General features: G+C 40.3%; 1 long non-coding RNA gene across 1 annotated transcript; it reads left to right on the top strand.

Moving 5' to 3' along the window:
- Positions 1-382: 382 nt before the first annotated feature.
- On the top strand, positions 383-18,342 carry LOC118165044. The gene is made up of 3 exons (XR_004749834.1): positions 383-394; positions 2,692-2,698; positions 18,278-18,342. It is a non-coding gene; the product is annotated as an uncharacterized LOC118165044 (long non-coding RNA).
- Positions 18,343-27,172: the final 8,830 nt, after the last annotated feature.

Here is a 27,172-nt window from a genome sequence, read left to right as displayed (position 1 = left end):
AGCTGAAAAAGCTGACCTCTCTTCCTCAGAACCTCACCTGACAAGTGTGCTAGCAAGAAGCCTGCCTGTTATCTGCCCTCCTTTGTTATTCTCAAATATTGTGTTAAAAGCAAAAGGAAACACCCTCTATATGAAGAACTAAGAATTTACTGCTAAGCCAGTGAGTGCGTTAACAGTCTACTAAAAATATGTTACTGTTAGTCCAGCTGCAGGAATACTGACATTCATTGTCCAAACTGATTTTTAAAAAGCCCATTTAATACTCTTAAAATTGTTATACAAGAAAGCCTACAAATATCGACCCCTTTTTCTGAGTGTCATGCTCATCCCTCCGACGCACCTTGGAGAACTCAGGCTGACAGCTTCCTCCTTCCTTAAGCAGAAGGGGCAGGAGGTGTTATGACAGATCAGCAGGAGGAGTGTGATGCTCATGGTGGGAGTTTTTTCTCCTCAGTCCTGGGACTGATCACTTTCCTTCTCCCAGGCTGCCAGCTGCAGCCTTGCAGTGCCCCCAGCCCCGTGCACACAAAAGGCTGTTTGTCACTGGTGATGGTGTCACCAATAGGGCCATCCAAGTGTGCCAGAGCAAGAGTGCCTCCTTCCAAGAGGGCACCTCTAGCTGTGTCTCTAACAGTGTCCTCTTCTACATGTCTCCTCCTGGGTCTCCTCATTTGGGTTCTCACATACCTCCTCAGGTAAGCACGTCTTCCATCCCTTGCAGCTTCCCCCTTTCTCAAACACATATGAGGAGCGTGTGCTCCCCTGACTGGTTTCTTTTATGGAGCACAGTGTGGGGTTTCCAGCCACTGCCATACCCACAGAACTTGCCATGACCACCCAGGCAGTTTATGCCTCTTCACACTGGGCACCCTGCAGCCCCCAGCTGCCCAAACCCCTCCAGATATTCCCAATGCAACCTTATAGGAAAATTAATATTCACTTAATATTCAAGACAAACTTACATGTCCTAAGGAAAAGAAATGGGCTTCAAGAGACATTGCGGGCTAGGACCTGTCTTTGACATAGGAAAAGGCATCCTCTGGGTCACTGAGCCTGCTCTGAACTTAGAATCAGGCAGCTCCCAGATTAAAATACATAGGATTTCAGCTCTAAATATGAAGGAGCTACGTCTGGTTATGAATGACAGAACAAAGTTCCTTTAGCAACCTGGGATTTATATTTTTACTGTTCTTTAAAGCTTTGGGAGACATCCCAATGTTTCAGCCCTTCTTCTTCTTCAAATATCGTAAATACTTGGTATGACATGTTTAATTAGTCAGACTTTATAGACTGAGCAGTACATCCACTTAAAACTGGCAACAGTATAGCTTATTATTGAAAAATGTATCTGCTGCTAATTCCCATGTATATTCCTTAAAAGAAGATTAATTCTTTAGAATAGTAAAAGTCTATATAATTAGGAGTAATGGAATCCAATTAGGGGAAAAATCAAGGAATCAGCAAATATCCCTGACAGTTAAATCTATTTGGCTGGCAAATGGCATCTCAAGGAAAACAGTGCACACTCCATCTTTTGTTCAGTCTGCCTTTAAATGCCCTGAACTTCAATAAATGTTCAATATAAAGCAACCCTGCACTGACAGAATGAGTTACAGCCTTACTTCATCTAGCTTCTGATTTTATATCATATTTCTTGAATTCAGAGAAGAGAGGTTTTCACATAAACCATACAAGCCATTATTTATATTCCAATATAGATTAGACTACATTCAGAAATAAATAGTTATAGATATCTACAGCAACTTAGGGCCTTTTTGCATTGATTTATTGGTGGCTACTCCAGATTTCAGCTGCACTAAAAGATGCAAATTTTCACCTGAGGCTGCAGTCATTGCTTTCAAATCACCAAGTATGTTCCATCAATATCTACAGATATCGCCTCCAGAAGGGTAAAAGAAATATAATGTATGCATTGAAAGGGTACAAATCCAAAGCTGCATTAGAATATACCGTTTTGGAATACATTGAAATAAGCATTTGTGATTGCTATAAATTGAAGCTGAGTCAGTCAGTCAGTTTCTTCTATGACTTCCTGAAACTTGATGCCAATTTTTTAGAAATGGGTGACTTCAGCCATTCACAGGGACAAACTGTGCTCAATATCTCACCAATAGCAAATAAAGCAAGGGATTTTCTTGCTGGGTTAATGATCTCTGACTATGCTGTGCCATGGTATGGACTCATACCATGAATAAGTGCAATGGATATACTGTCCAGAAAAAGAATCAAGGTTATACTCAGCATTTGTTTTCACCAGAAAACATTGGGATATTTTAATGGGGAACGGGAAGAAACATGCCTCTTATGAAGTGCTCCAGGTGTTGAAGAATAGAGGATTTTTTGTCATTATTTTAATAGATAACATGGTCTACAAGTGTCAAGTCCTGCCGTGCTGTACTGGGTCTGGCTGGGATGTTAACTTTCCCTGCAGCAGCCCATACAGTGCTGCGCTCTGCACTTGTAGCTAGAACAGCAGTGGTATCACACCAGTGTTGTGTCTGCTGCTGAGAAGTGCTGGCACAGCATCAGGTCTCTCTCTGACCCTCCTAGGGGGTGGGCAAAAAGTGAGAAAGAAACATCAGCAGGGCAGCTGACCTAAACCAACCAAAGGGATATTCCATACCATATGATGTCACACTCAGCAATAAAAGGTGGAAAAAGGAAGAAGAGGGGAGGGGTGGGCTCTCATTGCGAAAACTTCTGTCCTCCTCCCGAACACCGGCTACGTGCGTTGAGGCGCTGCTTCAAGGACGTGGTCAAGCATCGCTCATTTGTGGGAAGTGGAGAGTAATTTCTTTCCTCTGCATTTCCACATAGCCTTTACTTGTTTTGTTTAGTTTTTCCCTTTCCCCCTCCCTTTTCCCCTTTCCCTTTTTTCCCTTTAGTTGAATTGTTTAATTAATAATAATATTTCCTTAATTATATATATATATATTCTCTTTAATTAAATCATCCTTATCTCAACCCGTGAGTTGTTCTTTCCTTTACTTCTTCCCCTCCTCATCTGAGGAGGGGGAGTGAGAGAGCGGTTGTGGTGTTCAACTGCCTAGCACGGTAAAACCACCACACGTGCTAACTTCAGAAGGTTAGAGTGCAGCAGCACAGCACTTTGTCTACCAACTCTACAGGTTAGCAGTGGGTTCCAGCTCCTTGATCCTGCTTTATTTCCATGCTGATCTATAACTTCTCAGGGACAAAGTATTCCACCATAAACAGGAAAAGCCACAAATCAGCCTGTCATAAACCAATTAGTCTGGTAACATTAAATGCTGAAGTTCACCTTTTAATGTCATTTTATATTTCCCAAAGTCTCATTCAAACAGAAGAAAGCTATCTTAGTTGAAAACTTGTGGAAAATAGCAGTTGTTTGGAAGTGATTGATCAGCAGTAAAATCTTTTCTTATTCTGAAAATGATTTAATTCCAAACAGAATGTATTGCTATGGAATCCACCTGATTTTATTGATATCATTGTGGAGAATATGTAGAATTTACAACACGGTTCTGTAAAAAGGACCTTGAAACCTAAAGACACATATATGTCAACAAGCTTCAATTAGACATGTTACAATTAGAGCTGGTTGAGGAAGACAATTCATATTTATAGGCTGAGACTTATTAAGCTTAGTACATTCACACCTTTTTCTTTTAACCAGATTCTTTAGCCAGCTTGAAATACCTTGGAAAATATGTCATACACATCAAATTGTAAAAGAAATAATAGTATGTCTACTTTAAAAAAAAAAATAATTGAGAGGTTCTCAGGGACTTATCAGGCATTTCTGAACAAGAGAAAAAAAGAATGTTTCTTCACAACCACAATAAATTATTGTCCTTATTGTTCCACCATTTTTTTCCCCTTTTCCCCTTTACCTGGTCTTAATCCATCCTGCCTCTCTATTAATTAAAGAACATTATATAAATCTTAAATCACATTGCAGGGTACTTAGGATTCAGCCCATTGGTTAGCAATTAACCTACGTTGCCTTTAGTCATAAACCTTTACTTCACAGCCCTGCTTTTGATATATGAATCAACAAGTCTGGGAGACTGAAACTCAGTTCAGATTAATAGCTGACCAAATATAAAACAGATTTTTTCATTTAAAGATAACCCTTTCTCTTTGAAACTTACTGCTTTCTCAAAGGTATGTTAACCTGACACAAAGCTCTGACTTCATGCACCATTAAATTTGAGATTTCACACACAAATGCCTGTGGTAAGATTCCTATTGATTTGCCACCTCTTGCTCGGCATACTCCTGCCAGGAAAGATCTGCAGGTTTCTGCTGATCTGCTAAGGTACCTCAAGGCAACCATCTGCATCTCCTGTTTGCTTCTGTGAGTACAACCTGTCAGTTTAAGAAAGAAAGGAGCACTGGGCACATGCATCATCACAGATAAACAGAGGACTCAATTTGTCCCTTAGGGGATGCCTCACCTATCTCTCTGGACACCTCTGGGACTGCCTTTGGGCCAGGAGGGTGGAGGTATTAGGGAGACCTCTGCCAGGTCAGATTCAGATGAGAGCCTGAGGGTGGATTCTTCACCATTTCTAGTCTACCTTGCCACATATCTAGTAAGTGTATGTGCACAACTCCCTCCATCCAGGACAGTGAGCTAGAGATGCATAATACGCGCTTGCCAGGCTATGGCTTCTGCCTTCCTCTCCAGAAATATCTACACTTCTGGTAGCACCAAAGGGATTTCTTCTTTGTTTCCTTCCTTTCTGACATGAGGCTGGCCTTCCCCAAGACAGGCTGTTCCATTTCACTGTTCATTTATACTCACCTTGTGGACATAACAGTGTGCAAGCAGCAAATTGCAGATTTTAGTAAGGCAGTGGTGGGATCAGACAGAGCTGCATCAGGGACTATGCAGTTAACTGATGTAAGGAATAATCATACTCTTTCAGTAAGGGGCAGAACTGAAATGGAAACAATTATTTTCCTTAGGCTACCTCTTTTTGTTCCCTTCCTTTCCTACAGAATAGGATTCTAGGAAGTGCTGATTAAACAGAAGAACGGAAAAAAAGCAAAAACACAAGGAAAAGTGAGGGAGGGAGAGATTAGCAAAAAGAAATGGAGCTTCAGTTCAAGGTATCAGTGTAACAAGCCCTAAATAAGGCAAAATCGAAGCATAATCATCAATATTTTAAATGTATTTCTGACACCAGAAATTCTGGGGACCTAACTAGGTTTAGATGAAACATTCATCTCTTTCCTGATTAGCCAAACTACAGAAAGAGATATGTGGCCCACTTAAATTGCTAATATCTGAATTGCATTTATTTCCCTGTTGACTACAAGCAATTGATTTGGTTTCATGATGACGAAATTACTAAGGTTACTTCAAAAAAAAAAGAAGAAGAAAATAAAAATAAAAATAAAGCGGTTTGGGAACATTTCTTGGCTCCTGGCTTCTGCACAGACATCAGGCATAGCAAAAACATAACAACCTATAAGTAGTTGATCCAAATTTCTCCTAAAGGGAAAGATTTTGAGAACAAAATAAATGATGGTACATCTGGGTATATTTCCACAAGATTAGAATGACCTTAATACAAGAACATGTCTAAGTGTATTTATTTGACTATGCCTCTTTAAAAGAAAAATGTCTAATGTGATAAAATAGGAGCTCATTAGATCATTGCTTAGATCAGCTTTTTTTGGACTCTTTATTGATATTTTCCACCTCCCACAGCCTCATTATCAAATTGGCAAGCTTCTTGCTTATTTTCCTCACTTCTTGTGGAATATATAGATTTCAGATCATTTTTATCCTGTACTTAACTTTCATCCACGTTGGAATTAATCATTCTTTTTCCACACCACTTGAAGGACCAGCAAAATGCATCACCTCACCTTTACCCATTTAAAGTATTTACCTTTAGTATGATTAATAAATGAGTGCATTACTGGCATGTGGAGGTGGTTTTGTTTATTTAATATTCTTTGCCTGACCAGCAGTAGCATTATAGCAGGAATATTAAAAAGCAACAGATAACTAACATCACCCTACTCTCACAGGACGAGCAAGTGTTCATATGAACAAAAAGGAAACTTTCCCTGGAGAAAAAGCATGATGTTGGCAACTCATTGAGCTATGTGTGACTCAGTATATCAAAAGCCATTTTCCTGTGCCAGTAGTTTTTTCCTCTGTTATCTTGTACAAGTTTGCTTAAGCTGTGTGTCTGAGCAAAAGATACAGATATCTTCCTTCCTTTGACTGTTTTCATGACTATTTATCATATGCTTTTCAAGGAAAAATATTTCTTCTCTTTGTGCATGTCTGGAAAGGGAGGGACTGAGCTGCCAGGCAGGTAGACATAACCTATATTTTTCTCTTTGCTCTGCACAAGGGGATATCTGAAATTCACTGCTTCACTTGAGCTAAGTTGTGCCCAGTGAGCATTAGCCAGTCCTCCAGGCTTTTGGACCAGACATGTTACATGCCACAGAGTACTCACTACAGAGCATTGTGGTAGATTTTAGAGCAGAGCTCATACAGTCTTCTGCCATTTGGAACACACCAATAAGCCAAACATCCTTATAAATAAATTATTTTTCTTGATAATGCCACAGTTAAGCCTAGCATCATTTTTTTTTTTTTCCAAAATACCACAGGGTAAAATAATAATGTTATTAGGAAGCAGTGCATTTTACTATGCATTTTTCCTCTAGTTGCATGCAGACATAGATTTAGATATAGCTATGCTTCTCAAATGTGGACTTATTGATGCTTTTAATATCACAAACTGAAATGAAAGCTTAGTAGCTCTAATAGTTGTGTTTAAATTCAATTTTCCAATTGAAATTATATTTAAGCTGAAGCACACACATAGACACTTTAACTATCAGTCAAATATACCTTTATTGGTTACCTTAGTCTTTTTATAGCACCCATTAAATGAGGTGTTTTTGCAGAATGTATGGAAATTCACCAGATATGCTAAACCTGGAAATGAGAAAAAATAGATCTAGCTTTTTTTTTTTTTTTTTTTTTTTTTTTTCCTTCTTCTGTGCATCAACCTCTACTGATGCTAACAACATCAGAACATGATCCAGAAAGGCAGGGTGGAATGCATCTCTATTCTAAGCCACCTACCTTTAGATGTCTTCCTGGGAGTGTCTACAGGTGTACTAGGTGTTTAAATTCCCATTATAATCAACCAAGATCTAGACAGTACCATCAGAATAACTAAGGATTAGTTCAAATAGGCATCTGAATTTAGTTATCTGAACTGCATTTTAAAACTTTATTAGCTTTATTGATTAGGTTTCCAATAAACTGTGCTGAATCCTGCCTTATTTATCTCCAGTTGACTACTCCCATACCATCTGTGTTCTATTAGTGAAAACTGACATCTTGCAATCATCTGGAAATCACTAATCAGTTAGCATAGCCTTGTAATAAGTGGCACTGCAAGGTGCTGCTTCATGAATGGGCTGAATCTGTCATGGTTATTTGCATTTTGAACAACTTCTATTTGTGGTTACACCTCCAGGGTTAATGAGGCCTTGAAACGGTAGATTCACAGTTCATGGGGCAAGGGCTACATACAGAAAACACTGCCCAGAATGCTATAAAATGATCACGCAAGAGAAAACAAGAATTCAGTGTTACAGATGCAACATCAAATCACAGGTCTTGATCAAAAAGTGTCTGAAGTCTCATCTCAGCCTCTCCTCCCTAAATGATTCTTTCTCCAACTCAGCATCAGCACAGTATAGTCCCTAATGTGTTAGCTGATTGTGCCCTGGTCACATCTGGACACTGGCCAAAGTATTCAGTCCTGTAGGTTGATATGGTGATAGCTGGGTGCTGGTAGAATGGTAAAGCCACTGCAACCCTTTCCACATCATCAAGCTCCCTTGTGGCCCAATACAGAGATGGAATGTTCAGGACAGAGTTTGACATGAACGGAAGTGGGCAAAATATGTGTGATTGTATTGGGTTTACATGGCAAGATATGTGTCATTGTATTGGGTTTACATGGCAAAGGTTTGGTAGAAGGGGATGGGGGGCTGCAGAGGTGGCCTCTGTGAGCAGAGCCCAGCAGCTGCCCCATGTCAGATCAGAGCCAGCTTCAGCTGGCTCCAAAAGGGACCGCTTGGGCCTCTGGGAGAGAAGATTGAAGAAAGGGGAAAAAACTGCTGTGCAATAGCTGCTGGGAGAGTGTGACGTTAGAACCAGCCCTGCAGACCCCAGGGTCAGTGCAGAAGGAGGGCAGGAAGTGCTGCAGGCAGGCAGCAGCAGTTCCCCTGCAGCCTGTGGAGAGGCCCCTGGTGGAGCAGGCTGTCCCCCTGCAGCCCATGGGTCCCACATGGAGCAGATCTCCACGCTGCAGCCCGTGGAGGAGCCCCCGGTGGAGCAGGTGGATGTGGCCTGGAGCCATGTGGGAGCAGTTCCTGAAGAGCTGCTGCCTGTGGGCAGCCCCCACAGGCTCAATTTGGGAAGGACGGCATCCCGTGGGAGGGACTCCCCGTAGAGCAGGCGCAGAGTGTGACCTTGAAGGACAGAGCATTAGGGACTGAGCGCAGCCACCATTCCCCTGTGCTGTTCAGGAGAAGGTAGAAGCGGGTGGATGGGAGGAAGGTGTTTTTAATTTGCTTTTAGTTTCTTACTGCTATAGTTTGCTAGTGATAGGCAATAATTTTTATTAATTTCTCTATGTCGAGTCCATTTTTCCAGTGATGGTAATTGATGAGTGATCTCCCTGTCCTTATCTCAACCTTTATGCCTTTTTCCATTGTATTTTCTCCCCCTCTTCCTTTGAAGAGGAGTGAGAGAGCAACTGTGGTAGAGTTCAGCTGCCCAGCAGGGTAAAATCACCAGAGACATTCATAAACTGTGCTATGAGTAGCACCAACCACATAAACACATGTTAATGCTGTTAACGGTCCATCCAGTTTGAGGCTTTCACATGAAATGCCTTCAGTCAATCTCCAACCTAGGTGACATAAAGCTGACATTTTTTATAGTGTAGGAAATGATGTATGAAACTGTGAGGTTCTACATGTTCTGGAGTGAGTTCTTGCACTGCTTTAGCATGGGAAAGATTGTGAAGACCCAATAATCAGATGAACATGAAGGAAAGCACCAATCAGCAAGTTTGGGGACTGAAGAGTTGAGGAGACTGCAAGCCTAATAATTATTTCTTCCAACTTGGTGTTTTCTTTGGCATGATTACAGCATTACTATGGTCTCCTACTGAACACTGAAAGCTGGAGAACTCCCCATCTGTTGCTGTTATCTGTGGTCCCAAATGTTCACATTTTCAGGAGTGTGCCAAAGCACTGAGTCACTCATTTGTTACCTCCTGCACACAGTTTTCAAAAGCATTAGGGAGCTCAGTCTCACAAAGTCATTGCTGAGGCAAATCCTTGATACTGCTGAAGACTTCAAAAGGGAACTTTGAAATCTTTTGCTGTTACTTATCTTTTTAGGAAGTGACAGAGCTATGTTTAAGTCAGGTTCACAAATATTATACTTTTATCCTTTATAATGAATTTATTTTATTTTGGCAAGCAACTCATATGGAACTTGTCTCCTCATTTTAGTTACTTGTCCTCATCAAATGGTCTTTTAGGACTAACATTGACTATCATGAATTGTAATTGCTATTAATTATATGTTTATGATATCACCAACAGATGCAAAGTAAGAGACAGTGCAAACAAACATAAGATGCAACACCAAAGGCTTGCAAGTTAAATAAACCATTTATTTGTTGTTTGCTCTTCAGTACATCATTTAACCTTTTGCAGCATTTATTCTGTTTATTATAGTTCTTAAAATCTAGCTTCTTTAAATCTGGCACTTACTGACAGGTCACTAACCTATATGGTTTACTGTGTCTCAGAAGTGTGCCAGCAAAACCAATATCCTTGCATGATACAGAGGCATATAATCCAAGGAGACAAATAAATGTATGGTTTGAATATTCAAATTCACTCATACTGCTAGCTACCAATAAGCCAAAAAACATTTGAACTAAAATAGCATGTATGTGAATGAATCAAACAAGCAGCATCTTTCAGGAATTGTTCTTCATTTCAGAAGTAAGAAACTATTTCCTTCTTATCCAGCCCAGGTTGATACTACCTTCTATATATTTATATACTATTTAGAATACATTTGCACACATTATACATACAGAGATATACAATTATATATATATATCAGCATTTCCTGTAGACACTTTCAATAACTCACTTTCATCTGTGAAGGATGGTGCAAAGATTCCTGTTCCAAAGAAGACCAAGGCTTTAAGTCTACATGGTACCATTCAAATACATTATGCATATCCAACCAAGATCTGAAGACAGATTATGCCATCTGATGCTTTATCAAAGTCAAAAGGCCATCTCAGCTTGTACGTGCTTTGTGGAGAAAAAAAAAAAAAAAAAAAAAGAAACTAAAAAAAAAGCCTTCTAGATCCTCTAGATCCCATCTGGCTCATGCAGAGGTAAGTTAGATACACTTTTACTGCACTTCAGAAACTTAGTGTCCACATATATTCTTGGATGAACAGGGTGGGAATACATTATCTTAAGAATATTTATGTCTCGTTACCATGGTATTTGCAGACTTCAATTTTTAATTAAGCAACTACTTTTTTTCTGCTTTCCTATATCTGAAGAACTAAGACCCTGAGTGGTTCTGTGACTTGTATAAAGACCAGAAAGTTTTAAATTAGTAAGTAACATCAGCTACTGGCCTATCACATCATACTTCTCCACAAAAATCTTTACAATAAATAAATAAATAAATAAATCAAATTTTCATGACAATGTAAAGCATTCTAGACAGCTTGGTAATGGCTGTCAAGCATGAGCTCTTTTGCCTGTGATTTTTTTTTCAATCATCACACTTAAAGGAATCATTTTGTTCATGTAACGTGGTCTTAGACCATGAAGAACTTACAAATCTACTTAATATTTTATGAGTGTAATAGCATTAAAGTAAATACACCTATCAGAAATGTGCCATTAGGAACATCTGCAGAATTTGTCACAAACTCTACAAGGAAGAAATCTTACTATTCACCAAAATATCCAATTGGTAATTACAACAATTAGTGCAAATACCTTCATGTCATAGCCCTGGCTCAGCCCCATGCCATAGGCACCATGAGGAAACTAAAAAATATATTCAGGATTGTAACAACTAATGCCCAGACAATGTGGTGAGCATGCAGCCAGCGAGCATTTACTCTACTTCAATCACTGTCATAGCATGAAGGCAGCATGCTATATTCAGATAAAATTAACTCCTATCCCTCCCCTCAAAGGCAGTACTTGGAGCTCAAAGCCTGCACCTTCCACAACTAGCAGGCAAAAGAAAAATTTAACTTGTTGCAGTTACCATATTTCTTTCATATCACTACCCCATCAGCTAAAATTGCATAAAAAACAAGTGAAGGAGCTGCACAAATAAAACATCAGCCTGAATAATACACCATCCTTTTGGCACTGTCTGCTATTACCCAGAGCAAAATAAAAATTTTATTTGATCAATGTTACCTTAGGTACTTTTGTTACCTTAGTTTCCTAAATAAAGTAGTAAAGAATATCCCCCTGCTGATGCTTTTTTGTTTCTAGGTAGAGTGTATTTCCATGCATGACAAAAAGAACGCATGGCAGGAATTTTGCTAGGACCTTGCACTGAAATGCTGTTGCTTTGGCACTTTGGTCAAATAGCGATGCAGCCAAAATCTTCAGGATGAGATATTTTCTTGAGCAAAGATGGACATTGTGGAACAAGGGGAAGTCTGGTATCCACCAGTGAGAGAGAAAGACTCCCAACCAACAGGACTTTCCATTTCAACCCACACAGGGGCCATTGCACCCAGTACTAGGTAATTAGCTGCTTTTAGCTCTTCATAACCCATCAAGATCTTCAGCTGGTACGTGAATTTAAGTCTTTTGGATTAACAGACAAGCTAATTTATCCAGTTAAGGATCTGGCTTCAATTCAGCCAAGGAAAACAGTTTGTTTTTGTTTGGTTGGTTAGTTGGTTTGGTTTGTTTGTTTCTAAATCAAGTTCTCTGACATAACCAGATAGCACATAACTGGAAGAGACAAAACCTTCACTCTAAACCAAAAATGTGCATCTGTGCAGTGGAGTGACAATATCATCTTGGTTCCAGGACAAATAAAGGTCTGGATGCCAGAAGCTCGAATAGCAGGGCTTGCATTTTTTTTAGCATTATAATTCTAACTTCTTCCATATAAGTTTCTGTTGTTGCAGGTTACATATAAATGCCAGCCTCGTGGGTATGTAAGTCAAGATACTTTAGTTATAATTGGCATAAATAATTATAGGTACTTCAAAAGGTGAAAAACATAAATGTCTCATAAGGAAGCATTTTTTGTGCTATGTGCTCCTCTACACCAGATTGATTTTCAGTTCACGCAACCTCTTTCATTTCTCCAATTACCAACCTGAGCTTAATTTGGAGCAAACATACCCAGCAGGTAAGATGAGAAAAGGGCATTTGCTTCTAACAGCCATTGTGAAATCTCCCTTTTATTTATTTATTTATTTATTTAATACTGAACCATAATCTGCACAGATGATCAGGCAATTAAAGCATAATGGAATGTACAGTACATTATAATGGCTGGTATGGTTTAGGAAAAAGATGTTTTCGAGTAATGTATTAATGCTCAAGAACAGGAGACAGTTATTATGCCTTACCAGGCCACTGACAGATGGCCACAAATTATAAACCATTAAGGAATTTTCAAACTGAATTGGGCTAGTAATCTTCATAAAAGAACCACAAGAAAATTCTTTATCCTAATTGAAACAAAGGCAGACTTGTGCCTCAAACTGCACAATGTAATTGTCTAGTCATGGGGAAAAATGTATTATTCATCTTCTCCCAAGGCACTAAATCCCTTCCTAAATATACTGTATAATTCCTCTGTATACTGAAGAATACACTAGTTGCTTTAGGTTAATCCCTGTCATGGCGGTCATTATATCTTAAATTAGTTTTAAACAACCATCCTTTTTCTGAACAGTACAGCAATCCAGAGCAAACAGCCTGTGACAAACCAACACTGCAAGAGACAAAACAGGGGCAGCCAATGCATGTATATTTGCATGGATGTTGCTGTCTCAACTCCTTGTGCAGACTGAAGGGAGAACACATCAGACTGAATTTATCCTCTAAAAGAAGGCTTTTCAAATAAGCACAGATCTCAGTTTAGCAAAACTAATGGTGTAAAGGCTTAGGAAGTGGATGAGGCAGTTAATGCAGCTGTCCATTTTAAAGCTATGGCTAAACGAAGATCTCCACAAAATGGTTTCAGATATGCATAATCGAGTCTAATAAATGTTTTATTGTTTTATTAGTAATTCTTACAGTGGGACTTCACTGTAATGTAATATTACTGAGAATATTATATAATATCTCCTAGTAAAATTTAGCTGACAGTCCTATTTCATTTATTCATCTGACACCTTGTTTGGATTTCCATCTTAAGTGGGACTTTAACATCTACTTTGGCAGAAAGCGCCCCTTCACAGAATGTCCCATTTAAAAATTAATATATTGCTGCCTCCGCTAATCAAAGCTGGAAGACTTTACATTAGTGTTTTAAGACTAGAGTGCATGGTCCATTAAAACCCAGCTTCAATGGACTTAAATCAGAGGTAAACATAAAAGGGTGCTAGAGAGACTGAGCTGCTACTTCCTACTCCCACACTGCATCTTTTACATATGACCTTTGCAATTTGGCCCACTACATACAAGAACAAAGTTCTCTCTGCTGTTATAAATTTTATATGATGCCAGGCTAAAGGAGAGTAGAAGAAAATTAGAACTCAACAATCATTCTTTTAAATTAATGTCATCCTAGTATAACTACCTTGTGCCATTACTGCTGGCCTCTGAGCACGTAAAATATATAACCCTGGTAAGCTCAATGATCCAAACTCAAAATTGATATAAAACAAGGTTGTAAAATGCATAGCCTAAAAAATGTAGATTACGTACTACAAAAAGTTATGAAAATGCAAATACTCCTACTTAAACTTCAATAGTTTACCTCTTAATTTGGCCTATGTAGTCCAGAAAAAAACACATTCATAATGTACAGATCTATCACACTACTTATACCACTATAGATTATTATGATGCTTCTTCCCCAGATTTTTAACTCCAGTGTAGGTACACAAAGGCTGAAGTCCTTACTCTTTGCAAATAAGCCAAAAAGAGCTGGGTGCTCTTAGGAGCTTCCTCTGAAAACAAAACCAGTACAAGCCATGTCTATTTATGACTTTAACTTACCTGTTCAGGTAGTGTTCTTTACTACACAGTCCTTGTCCTTTCTGCAAGTATTCCACCCTGCTAAGGCAGAATTCAATTACTTAAACAAGGGTGTCAGGTTGTCACTTGTTCAGCATCTCAGAGCTGCCTCCACATTCAATGTCATTACCCTGTAGCTTCCTTAGCTATACACTAAATTTTCACATTTACTTATGGGACTTATGAAACTCCTTCAAAAGTGGAGGACACTCCCTCAAGTGAGAGGAACCTCATTCTCCACTGTCTTCCAACTAGCATGAGATTAGACAGGGCTCATGCAACATCTGGTACGCCAGATGGGTTTGCCACTGACCAGGCAGAATAAAATCATTGTAAACACTGCAGGAATCAAATACTGACTTTACTGCTCAGAGGCTAGAGATGGCTTCCTAGGTTACCTTGACATGTCCTAGCAGAAAGACATCACAAGGTCCAGAAGCACCAGTGATGAAAAATTCCATAAAGACACCTTCTTCTGCATAGCTTCTCATATTAATTTGTCTACCGAATGTGTTAATTTTATAAACTTCTCTTAATTTTATTAAACAGTGCGCTGATTTCAGTTAAAATAATTGAAGAATTATATGACTAACTTTGCAAATTGTCTTCACCAAGCTGGTGTCAGCACATTAACTTGTTGTCATGTAAATATCATTATAAGAAATTCACCTTGCAATTTTCCATACGCAAAACACTTCTAACAAAATCAAACACAAATATTGTCTTTGTCTTTAACTAAGTCTTCTAGAAGACGGTAACTTCTGTGTCTGTGTACCTACTAAGCAACTTGTTTACATCATGTGTGTTTCTGAGTACTACATTTTCTCTGACTGCATTTCTGTAGAGATAGGAATTGTGGTTCTTGTTTAAGCTCTCTGACTCAACTAGACAGATTGTGATATAGATTAGACAGACCCTTTGCCAGGTGAACATTTGATGCTTTTGTTAGCCAGCATAAACAAAAACATTTTAATATTTACAAGAGCCAAACAATTTCTTATCTAGAATGCTTCAAATGTTACATTAAACTAAACTGCAAATAGGGCTGGTGGAGATGTCTCTCTCTGGAATCTGCTCACTTTGAAGTCTCCAATGGTTTTGTTCCTTTTCCTTTCCAGAAAAAAAAACACCAGAAGGTTGTACAGCCATCCAGAAGGACCTCAACAGCCTGGAGAAATGGGCTGACAGGAACCTCAACAAGCTTAGAAAAGGGAAGTGTGAAGTTCTGTACTTGGGGAGGAACAACCCCGGGCACCAGGACATACTGAGAGGCACCCAGATGCAAAGCAGCTTTGCAGATCCTGGTGGATGCCAGGCTGAACATGAGCCAGTAATGGGCCATTGCCACAAAGAAGACCAATGGTATCCTGGGCTGCATTAAACAAAGAATTATCAGCAGGATGAGGGAGGTGATCCTTCCCTTCTGCTCAGCACTTGTGATGCCATACCTTAAAACTGGGTCAAGTTCTGGGCTCCCCAGTACAAGAAAGACATGGACATGCTGCAAAGAGTCCAAGGAGGGACTCTTCAATTAAAGAATGTGGAGTGTCCCTCCTTGGAGGCACTCATAACCCATCTGGCCATGGTCCTGGGCAACCAGCTGTAGATAACTCTGCTTTAACAAGAGGATAGGACTAGATGACCTCCAGAGGTCCCTTCCAACCTCATCCATCCTGTGATGAAAAAAAAAAAAAAAAAAAAAAAAAAAAAGTGTCAGTAAGTGTTTTCCTAACTCCTCAGCCTTCAGAGTGGATTTTCACATACTGTCACGAGAATTTGATAGAGATAGGAATGAATGCCTTTCCTCAGGACAGCAAGTTCTGTCTCCAGCTGCTAAAGGCAAAACAACGCTATTATAGGATAGGATGAGATTAGTCCATGTAGTGGGTTAGCCTTGGCTAACAGCCAGACTCCCACCCAGCTACTCAATCACTGCCCCCACCCCCTCCTACCCATCAGCAGGACAAGGAAGAAAATAGAACTGGAATGAGAAATCTCATCAGTCTAGTTAAAGGTAGGGAGATTGCTTACCAGTTGCGATCACAGGCAAAACAGACACAACTCAGGGAAAATTAAGTTACTGCCAATTAAAATAGATATTTAATTAGTGGATTGGGCAGTATGAAACAAAGATAAACAATAAAGCAATGCCTTGCTACTACCCACCCCCTTTTTCTAGGTTCAACTTCACTCCCAAGCCTTCTACACCTTCTACCTCTGAGCAGCCCAAGGGCATGGGGAGTGGGGTTGTGGTCAACCTACGTCAGCTCCCCTCTGCCACTCCTTTTTCCTCACACTTTTCCCCTGCTTGTAGTGTGGGTCCTTCCCGCAGGCAACAGTCCTGCAGGACAAACCTGCTCCAGCCTGGTCTCTCCAGGGCTTGCAGGATGGAGTCTTCTCCACCATGGAGCACCTCCTCTGCCTCCTCCTCTGACCTTGGTGTTTCCTCTGCTGCTTCTTGCTGTTTTTCTTTCCCCAGAGGTGCCACCATTTTGGCTGCTGGTGGGGCCATTGGAGCCAGCTGAGGCCGGCACAGGGCAGCCCCGGCCTCTCCTCACAGAAGCCCTGCAGCACCCACTGCCACCACCATGACACCTGCACCCAGTACAGCCTGGCACAATCTATCTCATTTTGGAAAATTATGTGTATTTCATCCCTTTTCACCTCCAACTCTTCAAGTATTGTTTCTGTCAGAAATAAGCCTGAATTGTTGCACAGTGCTGAATCCAGACATCTGGCTTTGTAGCCGTCTGATTCATTTGTTTTCCTTTTCTTCAGTGATAAAAGTTCAAAAGCTCCATCAGCATGAGAGAAATAGTTACGGAGCTGCTGTGTGCAACAAGGGACAAAAATTATAAGTTTAAGGGGACAGTCATGGCATGGTATGGTCTTCAGAAGTCAGTATAGACTCTCAGTGTGTGCAAGCACAGAGGATCAGCATGGCTCATCACTAGGCATACTCCTTCAACTCTACAAGTAGTCTTAACTGACCCTATGCAATTAAGGCTAAGAAATAGATTTTTATTAACTGTATAATACAAGACTGTTCTCTTTCTCAGGCAGACTAATTTTTTGAAAACTGACAGCTAGTATTATTGAATGCCTTGGTTTGACTTTGCAGTAGTCTTGCAAAAGCGAGTAGAACTATTTGAACAGGAAAATGAGCAGAATTTGTTAATAACTTTCACTTCCTGAGGTCCCACTCTTTTTTTTTTTTTTTTTTTTTGTATGCTAGTAAATTTTTTTATATATATATTTTTCGAAAATACAAAATTGCAGGGCTGTGGACCTTCTCCTGGTTATCAAATCATTAATGTGCCCTAGCAAGATTATCAGTGAAAAGAAATTAATAAACTAAATAATCTCTTCTCCTCTTAATCCATTTTTATTAGATCACATGAAACCATTATGATTGAAGTACCAGAAAACATGTTCTTTGTGAGCTATTATATAGATCAAGACAAATTTATGGAATCGTTTTGGACCCCATATACTCAATTTAACTGTATTTCCATCGATTCAGATTTGAAATTTCTTCTGTGTTATATATTTAATAGAATCATAGAATCATTTAAGTTAGAAAAGATCATTGATTCCAACCACCATGTAACACTAAGTCCACCACTAAACCACTGTACTGGGTCTGGCTGGGATGGAGTCACCTTTCCCTGCAGCAGCCCATACAGTGCTGCGCTCTGCACTTGTAGCTAGAACAGCAGTGGTATCACTCCAGTGTTGTGTCTGCTGCTGAGAAGTGCTGGCACAGCATCAGGACTCCCTCCAAGCCCCCAAGAGCCAGCAGGCTGGGATTAGGCAAGAGGTGGGGAGGGGACATCACCAGGGCAGCTGACCTTAAACCGACCATAGGGATATTCCATGCCATGTGATGTTACACTCAGCAAATAAAGGTGGGAAAGGGAAAGGGGCTGGGGAGGCTCTTGTTATGAAGATGTCTGTCCTTCCAAACAACCACTACGTATATTGAGGCCCTGCTTCCCAGGATGCGACCAAACATTGCTTGTTGATGGGAAGTAGAGAATAATTTTTTTCCTCTCTCTGTGCTTCCACATGGCCTTTCCTTGATTTTTTCTTTCTTCCTTTTACCTCTAATTTAATGATCCTTATCTTAACCTGTGAGCCTTTTTTTTTTTTTTTTTTTTTCTTTCCAGCATACTTTCTTCCCCCCTTCTTCTGAGAAGAGGCAGTGAGAGAGCAGTTGTGATGGAGTTCAGCTGCGCAGCAAGGTAAGACCACCAAAACCACGTACTTAAGGGCCACATCCACATCTTTCTTAAATGCCTCCAGGGATGGTGACACTACCACCTTCTTGGGTAGCCTGTTCCAATACAACCACACTTTCCATGACTGCATTCTTCTTGACATCTAATCTAAACCTCTCCTGGTGCAGCATAAGGACATTTCCTTGCATACTATCATTGTCACCTGAGAAAAGAGACCGACCCCCACCCTCACTACAACCTCCTTTCAGGTTGTTGTAAAGAGCGATGAGGTTGCCCCTTGGCCTCCTTTCTTCAAGACTGAAGACTAAAGATTTCAAATAAGCATACTAAAAATAAAGACCTCTTCAGGTCTCCAAAGGTCTCTTTATTAATTTTAACCAATGAATATTTCATAAATGTATTACTCATCCAGGAGAAGGAGTCAAAGTTAGACCCTCTCCCATAATAAGAAGCTCTTAAAGCTAGGTAGGATGTACCATCATGCTACACTTACGAGAAAAAGGAGTCTTGAAGTATTTCATGTCAGTGACAGGGGAGAAAAGTGAACTCTTCTGTTCAAGGGGAGAGAAGCGTACTCTTTTCTCCCTAACTTTCATCCCCAGATAGCCTGGTGTGAGACATTCTCCAAAGAGATGGGAGGGAGATTGGACTGGGAAGGCAGACTGAAATCTTTTTAGTTGAGGAAAGGAAATGAAACTACAAGCTGAATAAGTGCCTTCCACACAAAATTGAACTGTAAAGGGGAGGAAACCTGTCCGAGTCTTTCTGTGCCATGAAAAAAACAAGCAAACAAATGATCCTACTTTCAGTATTTGGAAGGATGTAATTAAACATGTATCTTCAGGACACAATTTCAAAGTCAGTGGAGTTTTCTGGAGAGTGCAATTCAGGGTATGTGCTCTTACATTCAAACTCTTCTTAAGGATAGAAGAGAACATGTGATATATATGGAGATAGGATTTTTTCTTAGGCTGAGAGGAGCAAGCCAGGAAATAATTTTGAACATCATCATCATATAAAGTGCTGTGTCTACCCTACCATGGAAAACAGTTAAAAGGGTGAGCTCAGGTGACAGTGCTTGCTGGCAGGAGTGCTCCTTGGGCCATCTGATGGTGTTCCTGGAGTTGCAGTATGGGGTTAGAGCCCCAGGAAAAGCACCATGACATGCTTCAGTCCCAGTGTTCTTAGCAGCCTCTTAGTCTCATTTTCGTACAGTGGGACAGCAGCACTCAAAGATGAGCAGGACCTTTCCCTTGCACATGACCTGCTGCAGAAGGAGGTGGGAGTTGCAGGGGAGTGTGGATTCCCTGTAAAAATGTGTAACACCAACGACTGGAGCTTAGCAAGAACTAGAAACTCAGACATCTTCCTGGGAAGTTGTTTATTTTGCCTGCCTGTGATCCAGCCTGACTCTCCATAATGCACAAAACTCTCAAAAGAAAACTTCCTGAATCATTTTGAATACCACTGAATTTTTCCTTATAGGAAAGATATAATCACTACTTGTCAGCATCTTTTATTTTGGAGGCAACAGAAACTAAATAGTTTGTGTTAGCAGCATGACCTTTACATTTTATGTTATGGGCATCACATTTTGCAAAGTAGCTAAGGAGTGCTTGTTTTTCTTGACCAAGTGTTGAAAATACTTAAATCAGACAAAGAAGTAAACACTGCTGCTGCCAAACTAGAGACACAGCAGAAGTCTCAGCAGAAGTCTAAGCACAGGTCAACAAAACCTGAATTAATCAGAAATCTCTGTCTCAGGACCATATCTACCAGTGAAAAGCTGGCTACAGAATAGCATGAAATAGAGAGAAAGGAAGGAGAATTGGCAGGATTTCCTCCTGGCACTGGGTCCCAGTGACTGCTGCTCTCCTGCTTTAGGGAAATGGACCTGCTGGGGAGGGGGTGACACCAACCTCCAGCAGTCACTGCCTGACAAACAACAGCCCCTTGTGTGCGTGGGGCTGGGGGTACTGCCAGGCTGCAGCTGGCAGCCTGGGAGAAGGAAAACAAGCAATCTCAGGACTGAGGAGAGGAAACTCCCACCATGAGCATCATACTCCTTCCTCAAAGGACTGCAGGATGCTGATGATTTGTCATAACGCCTCCTGCCCCTTCTGCTTGAGGAAGCTGTCAGCCTGAGGACTCTGAGCTATGCTGGAAGGATGAGCATGACATCTAAGAAAAGGGGATGATAATTTGAAGGCTTTCTTGTAACAATTTTAAAGATATTAAAGAGGCATTTATTTTTATTTCTTAATCAATTTGGACAGTGAGTGCTGGTATTCCTGCTATGGGACAAAAAATAAATGTTTGTTGTATTTTGATTAGACTGTTAAAGTGGGCTGACAATAAATTCTTAGCACCATACAGATACTGTGTTCCCTTTTGGCCATAAAAAGATTTTCAGTGCATCATCTGCTGCTTGTTGCCTGGGAGAGCTTTCTATCAGCTTTTTGGGCCAGGGGGAACTTATTTTAGCTCCCTCACTGTTTCAGTGAAGAACATCTACAAGGGGGCAGTAGTCTGCTCTAGGGACCAGGCACAAAAACTAAATGAATTACCTGTAACTATTTGGGAAGGCTCCAAAAGAAGCAGGAATTGAACTGAGATCATGTCTGCACTCAACATAAATTCACCCTAACTGTCAGTGCAGCACTTCTGCATGGTACTTTTCATCTCTGGGGTTTCTAAGGCACTTTACCTATGAAATCTGCATGTTAATTATTCATTTAATTCTGGGTTCATCTTCCTGAACTACTGAAATACAGTGGTTATACTACAGGACATAGCAAAAGCCAACAGAATGTGGGTACAGAAGTAAATTGTTAATTATATGAAATCATAAGGCAGAACGTAGTGACATAGCTTAACGCATTTTCCTTCTCAGAAACAGCACCTTCAGCAACATAATGCCTGTGAAATTGTCTCATGTATCAATTTGTTAATAAAAAAAGTGTGTCCTATTGAACCACTGACATTTTTACGGCATATTGTACACTGATGGCCATGAAGTTCTTAAGGAGTATGACCTATCAGTAAAATCCCTGCAATGAAAATAATCTTTCTCTTAGACTAATCCGTAATTTGTCTCTTCTATTTTGATATTTCAAAGTCATTTTTATACTTGGAATTGGGAACTAACTGAAACTTTCTCAGAGGCCACAAATTTTCATTACAGTGCCAAATTTTCAAGAACATCTATGAGTCCTTAGCATTTAATACAACAGTGTTTTAGTATGACTGGACATTCCCTGGGAGAAGAAAAATATCATTTATCCCTCTTCAGCTGGAAGAAAAATGATGAAAGAGAAAGCTGCAAAAGAAGCCACAATGCCACTTTTTGTCAGGGAAAATTTACATCTCCACAGTTTTAATGCAAAAGGCTTTCTGCATCCTTCCATTTGCAGAGTTTCATGTCAAAGCTGGCAATTTGCCTGAAGGCCCGATCCTCTGACAGAATTATTGTCAGGGAGGTCAGCTGTAAATTTCAATCAGTCAGTGCAGGGCACAAGGAAAACATTGTCAGGAATACTTCCCTGCAGCTTGGCATAAGATATAAACACTGAATGTATGGCTCTAAGCATAAATCTGCAACTAGTAGTTCACCCTGAAAAACAAGAATTTTAAATTCTCACTACAGCTTGCTACTTAAGTACAAATTCTCCACTGATAGCTGCTTTTCTTTGCTGTGGAGAAAATTTTGCCATGCTTACTGGAGCCAGTGATTTCATAGAAAAGAGAAAGCAAATATTATTTTATTACAGATATTAAGCCCCAGAAATTACTGTGATAATCATATGCTAAGCAGTCAATTAAGAGGAATTATGATTGTAGACATACGAATTATATTGTGAATCCATCTAAATATTGTCTAAAATAAGTCTAAATTACAATATTTGCATCCAATTTTTGTTGTTGCCAGCTCATAAATTATAGCTGTGGGCCTTTATCTTAAAAACTTTAGAGTTAACATTGTATGAACACACCAGCACATTACTACTACTAATTTAAATTAAGTTTAAAAAGCAAAGTCTGAAAAAAGTCAGGGGAAAAACCAACAATAACAACATTACATTCCTAACCCTACTGGTTACCAAGAAAAGCTTGAAAATGGGCCACAAAGCCAGAAGGGGCAAGAGGGTATTTGTCAGAAAGCATACATCTGAATGTGTCATGACACATCTAAATGTATAATGCGATGATTTTCTGAGTCCTGACTCACTGCCTTTAAGGTCTTGAAGGAGCAGTTTAGGAATTTCAGTTCCCACAAGGCCTGAGAGTATTCAGCCCTAAATATTTTTTTAGACCCGTCTTTCCATATCATCTTCCAAATTGTGACCATAGTCAAACCAAGGTATGTAAGCAAATTGAGAAATGACAGCTTTTCCTTTAAAAGTTTGCTTTGTTGAAAACATCATTCCAGTCTGAGATCCCACTTTGCTTTGGAGGTGGGAAGCAGATTTCAGAATTTAATAGGGTGGGAAGTGTGAAATAGAAGAACGAAGGCCATTGGAAGGGTAGGGATAGCTGCTACCTCATTCAGCAACTGAGCTTGCATCTCTGTTCATTTCAAGTCACAGTTTGACAGCAATCCAAGACTTGTACCCAGGTTTCCATGGGTACAGCCCATCTGGGCGCATGGACTTCCAGACCCCCATCTATTAGGAAGGCACTGAACCTATTCTGCAGTTATAGCTATGCAGGATGAGGAGCTTTCATCCTGGTGCCCAAAGTTGCAAGCCTCCAGCTTTCTCCATCATGGCATTCTCCATTTGCCACTCCAGTGAGCACAGACTCCAGATTCCCTTCTATCTGCACAGCTGTGGGGTTACTTCCGCAGGTGTTGGAGAAGACCTGTTAGTCGCTGTTCTGTCTTCCCTGATACCACATAGGCTGCTCACCTGCTCCCACAGCTCCATAAATTGGCAGCAACTCCCCACCCTCTGCACACCTCCAGAAGGCAAGAACACCACCTCTGGCTGCCCCACCACCAGTCAGAAGCACTAGGCACTGTCTGACGTGGAAAGCTCCATCCCTCCCAGAGCTCTGCTGTGTCAGGGACAGCTGCTGCAGATGCCACTGGAGACCACTCACCACCACAGCTGGAGTCCCATCCCACCTTCCACAGATTTCTAGTCACCTTCAGTGCTACCTGCTATGTCTGCTGGCTGTGCTGGGACTTTGGTTCCACCACGTAGAGCCATCTGTATGTCCCTCTGGGCAGGACACAACCTCAAGCAGGGGAATTGTAATTAACAGTTCTGGGTCAGGCTGTGAGAGAATTTGTGACAAAACTTCCTAGGGTGCTCTCCCATGATAGTTACAGAAGCCCTGATTTATGGTGTGAGTGAGGAACAAGGCCTCGACTCATAGCCCTGCCCACGCTACAGACAGCAGTATATCACTTTGACCCCTGTAACTTCGAGGGTACAGCCATCAGCTTTTAGCCACCCTTGCACGTTCTTCCTTAACACCGAAAAAGAGATCATCTCAGGCAGAAAGCTGGAAGCTGCATACATAAATCTTCAGTGGATAGGTTTAAACACAGCACAAGGGAGATCAGAAGAAGGTTCATACAAGGTCTGAATATGAATGATTGGAAGAAGTTCTCATACTGTTCATGTGAGTTCTCATAGTGCTGCACAGTTAACTTCAAGCCTGCTTTGCTATCACAAACCAAAGGCTTATGTTAACAGGATAAGCCAAACTGTTTTCACTTCTGCTTACCACTTAAGACAAAAATAACTCTGGTTCATTTTGTCCTCTGGGTACAGAAGTCCTGTCTTGCTAGGATTTAGAAAACACAAACTGAAAGGCAAAGGCTGTTGGCATTGTATTAAAAGTTCTTTTACATCCTTGTCTGCTGCTCTTTCAAAAATAGTCAGCTACTCTTGGATATATGCAAGAGCTGGGACTACAGCTTAGGATCAAAGTTGCCCTACACTGACAAAGGAAGAGCTATCCAGAGCTATCTGATTTTGCAGTGCTGTGCCAGGATCTTCAATTAGCCAAAGCCTTGGAGTGAAATTATGCCCCTTCTTTCAAAGTGCACCTGCTGTAAGAAACAAAAGACTTGGGTAGAACACAATTAACATATATCTAATGACTCTATTAATAGCAAAACCTCATCTACTGGGGAGAAAATAGATTTTCTTAAGTGTTAACAAACACTCCCTGACAATGTATCTGCAGGGAGAGCAAGGACTGCAGGGTCTTTCTCAACCCGTCCTGGTCTGCCCTCCAGTGAGCTCCCTGGGAACGCATGGCCCAAGCTGTTCTTGAGAAAGGAACAGGTTACCTCCTCTCCCTTTTATTTAGGAAATTCCATTTGAAACAGGCTGCAGCAGCAAACTGCTCTTTTCTCTCTTATGTACCTCAACTTTTTTTTTTTCTTTAAAAAATATGTACAGGCGTTCTTGCCATCACACCAAGAGACACACCAAAGCAGCAGCTCTCACACCAGGAGGAGCTGTGGGGAGACAGAGAGGTCCCAGATAGTTGCAGTCTCATGCTGGGTGCCAGTCTCAGGAAATTTGTAAAGTGGGGCAAGAGTCCAATTTTTACAGCAAGGTGCCATGTATTGCTAGTGAGAATATTGCTATACACAGCACTTGAACTGGGAAATGGAAATAAATTAAACAGCTTCACCCTTTGTATGACAAAGTGCATAAAAAATCACTGGGGAAAAAAAAAAAAAAAAAAACAAAAAAAAAAAACTATCAGAAAACAGACAGATTTTTGAAGCTTGCTTTCCCTGTGCTTGTAAAGTGGAACCAAGCTTGGTAAGGAAATTATGTTTTTATTCTTTGCTTTCTGCTAAAGAGTTGAATTATTAATGTGGTGCTAATAAAGCCCACTTAAACCATCTGAGTAGTCTCCTAATAAATCAATTAAGGAGCCAATTTAGCACAGCGACATTTTGCCAACTGGCCAATAATCAAGAGGAGACAAAAATGTTAGTGAATAACAGGAAAAATATATAATGTTGACTTTTCTTTGTTTCCTTTGCATCATTATAAAAAAGACTTCATGTATTTTGAACAAGACTCATTTTAAACAAATTTCTCTCTTGTCCTTACCTTAAGTGACTGTGATCATGTTAAACCCTGAAGTGCCAGAAGAGTTTCTGCTGTTACACTGATAGCACAGTACTGTGGTCATTCCTCCTCCAACAGTAAGTAGAGAGACCAGCTAGAACTAACTAACTAAATAAATAAATGAGAGAGAGATCTAGTAGGATATATCTACATTGAAAAGTAGTGTTATACAACAGGAAAGCTTTTTAGAGTGAAATATTTTGTGCTGGTAGGTACCCACAGTATACACATTTTTAAGGTTTTAATTCAGATAACCTTTGGCTTGGTGCCACAGACTGGATTTTCACTAGTGGCTGGAGCATGCTAGATTTGCTCCTGGATCACACGTTAGATTTCATTTCACTTCACACAGCCTGAGACTTCTCCACAGTGCAGCTCAAAGCACAGTAAGTAGGAATAGTGAAAAGACTCACATCAGAAGTCTGCTCCTGTTTTGAATTTAAGTATATCTGTGTCAGCTAAGAGATTCTGGCATGCTAGAGAATTTCTTGGCCATCTTCAGTGACACAGCCAGTGCTACATTCCATTTAGAAGCCAGACCCCCTACTCTGCTGTGGTCAAACCAATTGCATTAACACATATTGAAAGACTGTTTGCAAACACCAAGGGAAGGTAAGATTCTGCATCTGTGCAATATGTTATTTTCCTGAAAGACAGAAGTTAAAACCAGAACTATAGGACTGTAATGCACAGGTCTGAAGACTGTGTTAGCATTTGCAGAAGTTGCATGGCTGCTGTGTTTATAAAGAAGAGGATTTGAGACAAATATGTAAGAAAATTCAGAAAGGCTGGAAATGATTTTAGGTAGAGCATGATTTCACTAGATCTATCCTCCCTGCAAACAATAAAACAGTTTTCAAAATAAAGTTTAAGAGAATCTAAAATATGCATGCCTAGTTCTTGCAGTGTCCTTTTGTGTATTGCAATGAATTTCAGCTGAAATGCCTCACAATTGTACTTGATGGTAAATATATGAACAAGCCTAGCTCCCTGGATAACCACAACAGTTTGTATTTCCCAGGAGAAATGAGGCCAAAGTAAATGCAGAAGCAGGCAAGTCAGCTGGAAGAGGCTCCCCATTGCAATACTGTGCCCACACTTCCCAGAATTCTCCAAAAGCATAGGTCAAGCAGACCTGTTCTTGGCAGTTCTTAACTTGATAAAAAAAATATTCTGTATCCCTTCTTTTCTGTTGTCATGATAGCTGCACTGAATGGGTCATTAGTCTCACCTACAACCTTACCTGATCTCACCCCATCGCTCAAACATAAAATTTTGCCAGTGAGGGCCAGTCTCAGTTGCCTCCTCTGGGGGTTTGCTAAGTCAAGACAAGGAAAATACCACTCCAAATTAATGAGTAGTCTTTTGTTTCATTCCATTGTCAGTGAATGTTTCAATATCACTGCTAATTGTTTGCTGTAGATTACTGAGCATACTAAAAACAAACACAGAACAGATTTACACGAAAGCAAGCTTACATCCTAT

The sequence above is a fragment of the Oxyura jamaicensis genome, chromosome 3, assembly GCF_011077185.1.
Source record: "Oxyura jamaicensis isolate SHBP4307 breed ruddy duck chromosome 3, BPBGC_Ojam_1.0, whole genome shotgun sequence".
NCBI classification, from domain to species: domain Eukaryota; kingdom Metazoa; phylum Chordata; class Aves; order Anseriformes; family Anatidae; genus Oxyura; species Oxyura jamaicensis.
This window is presented reverse-complemented; position numbering and strand designations above follow the sequence as displayed.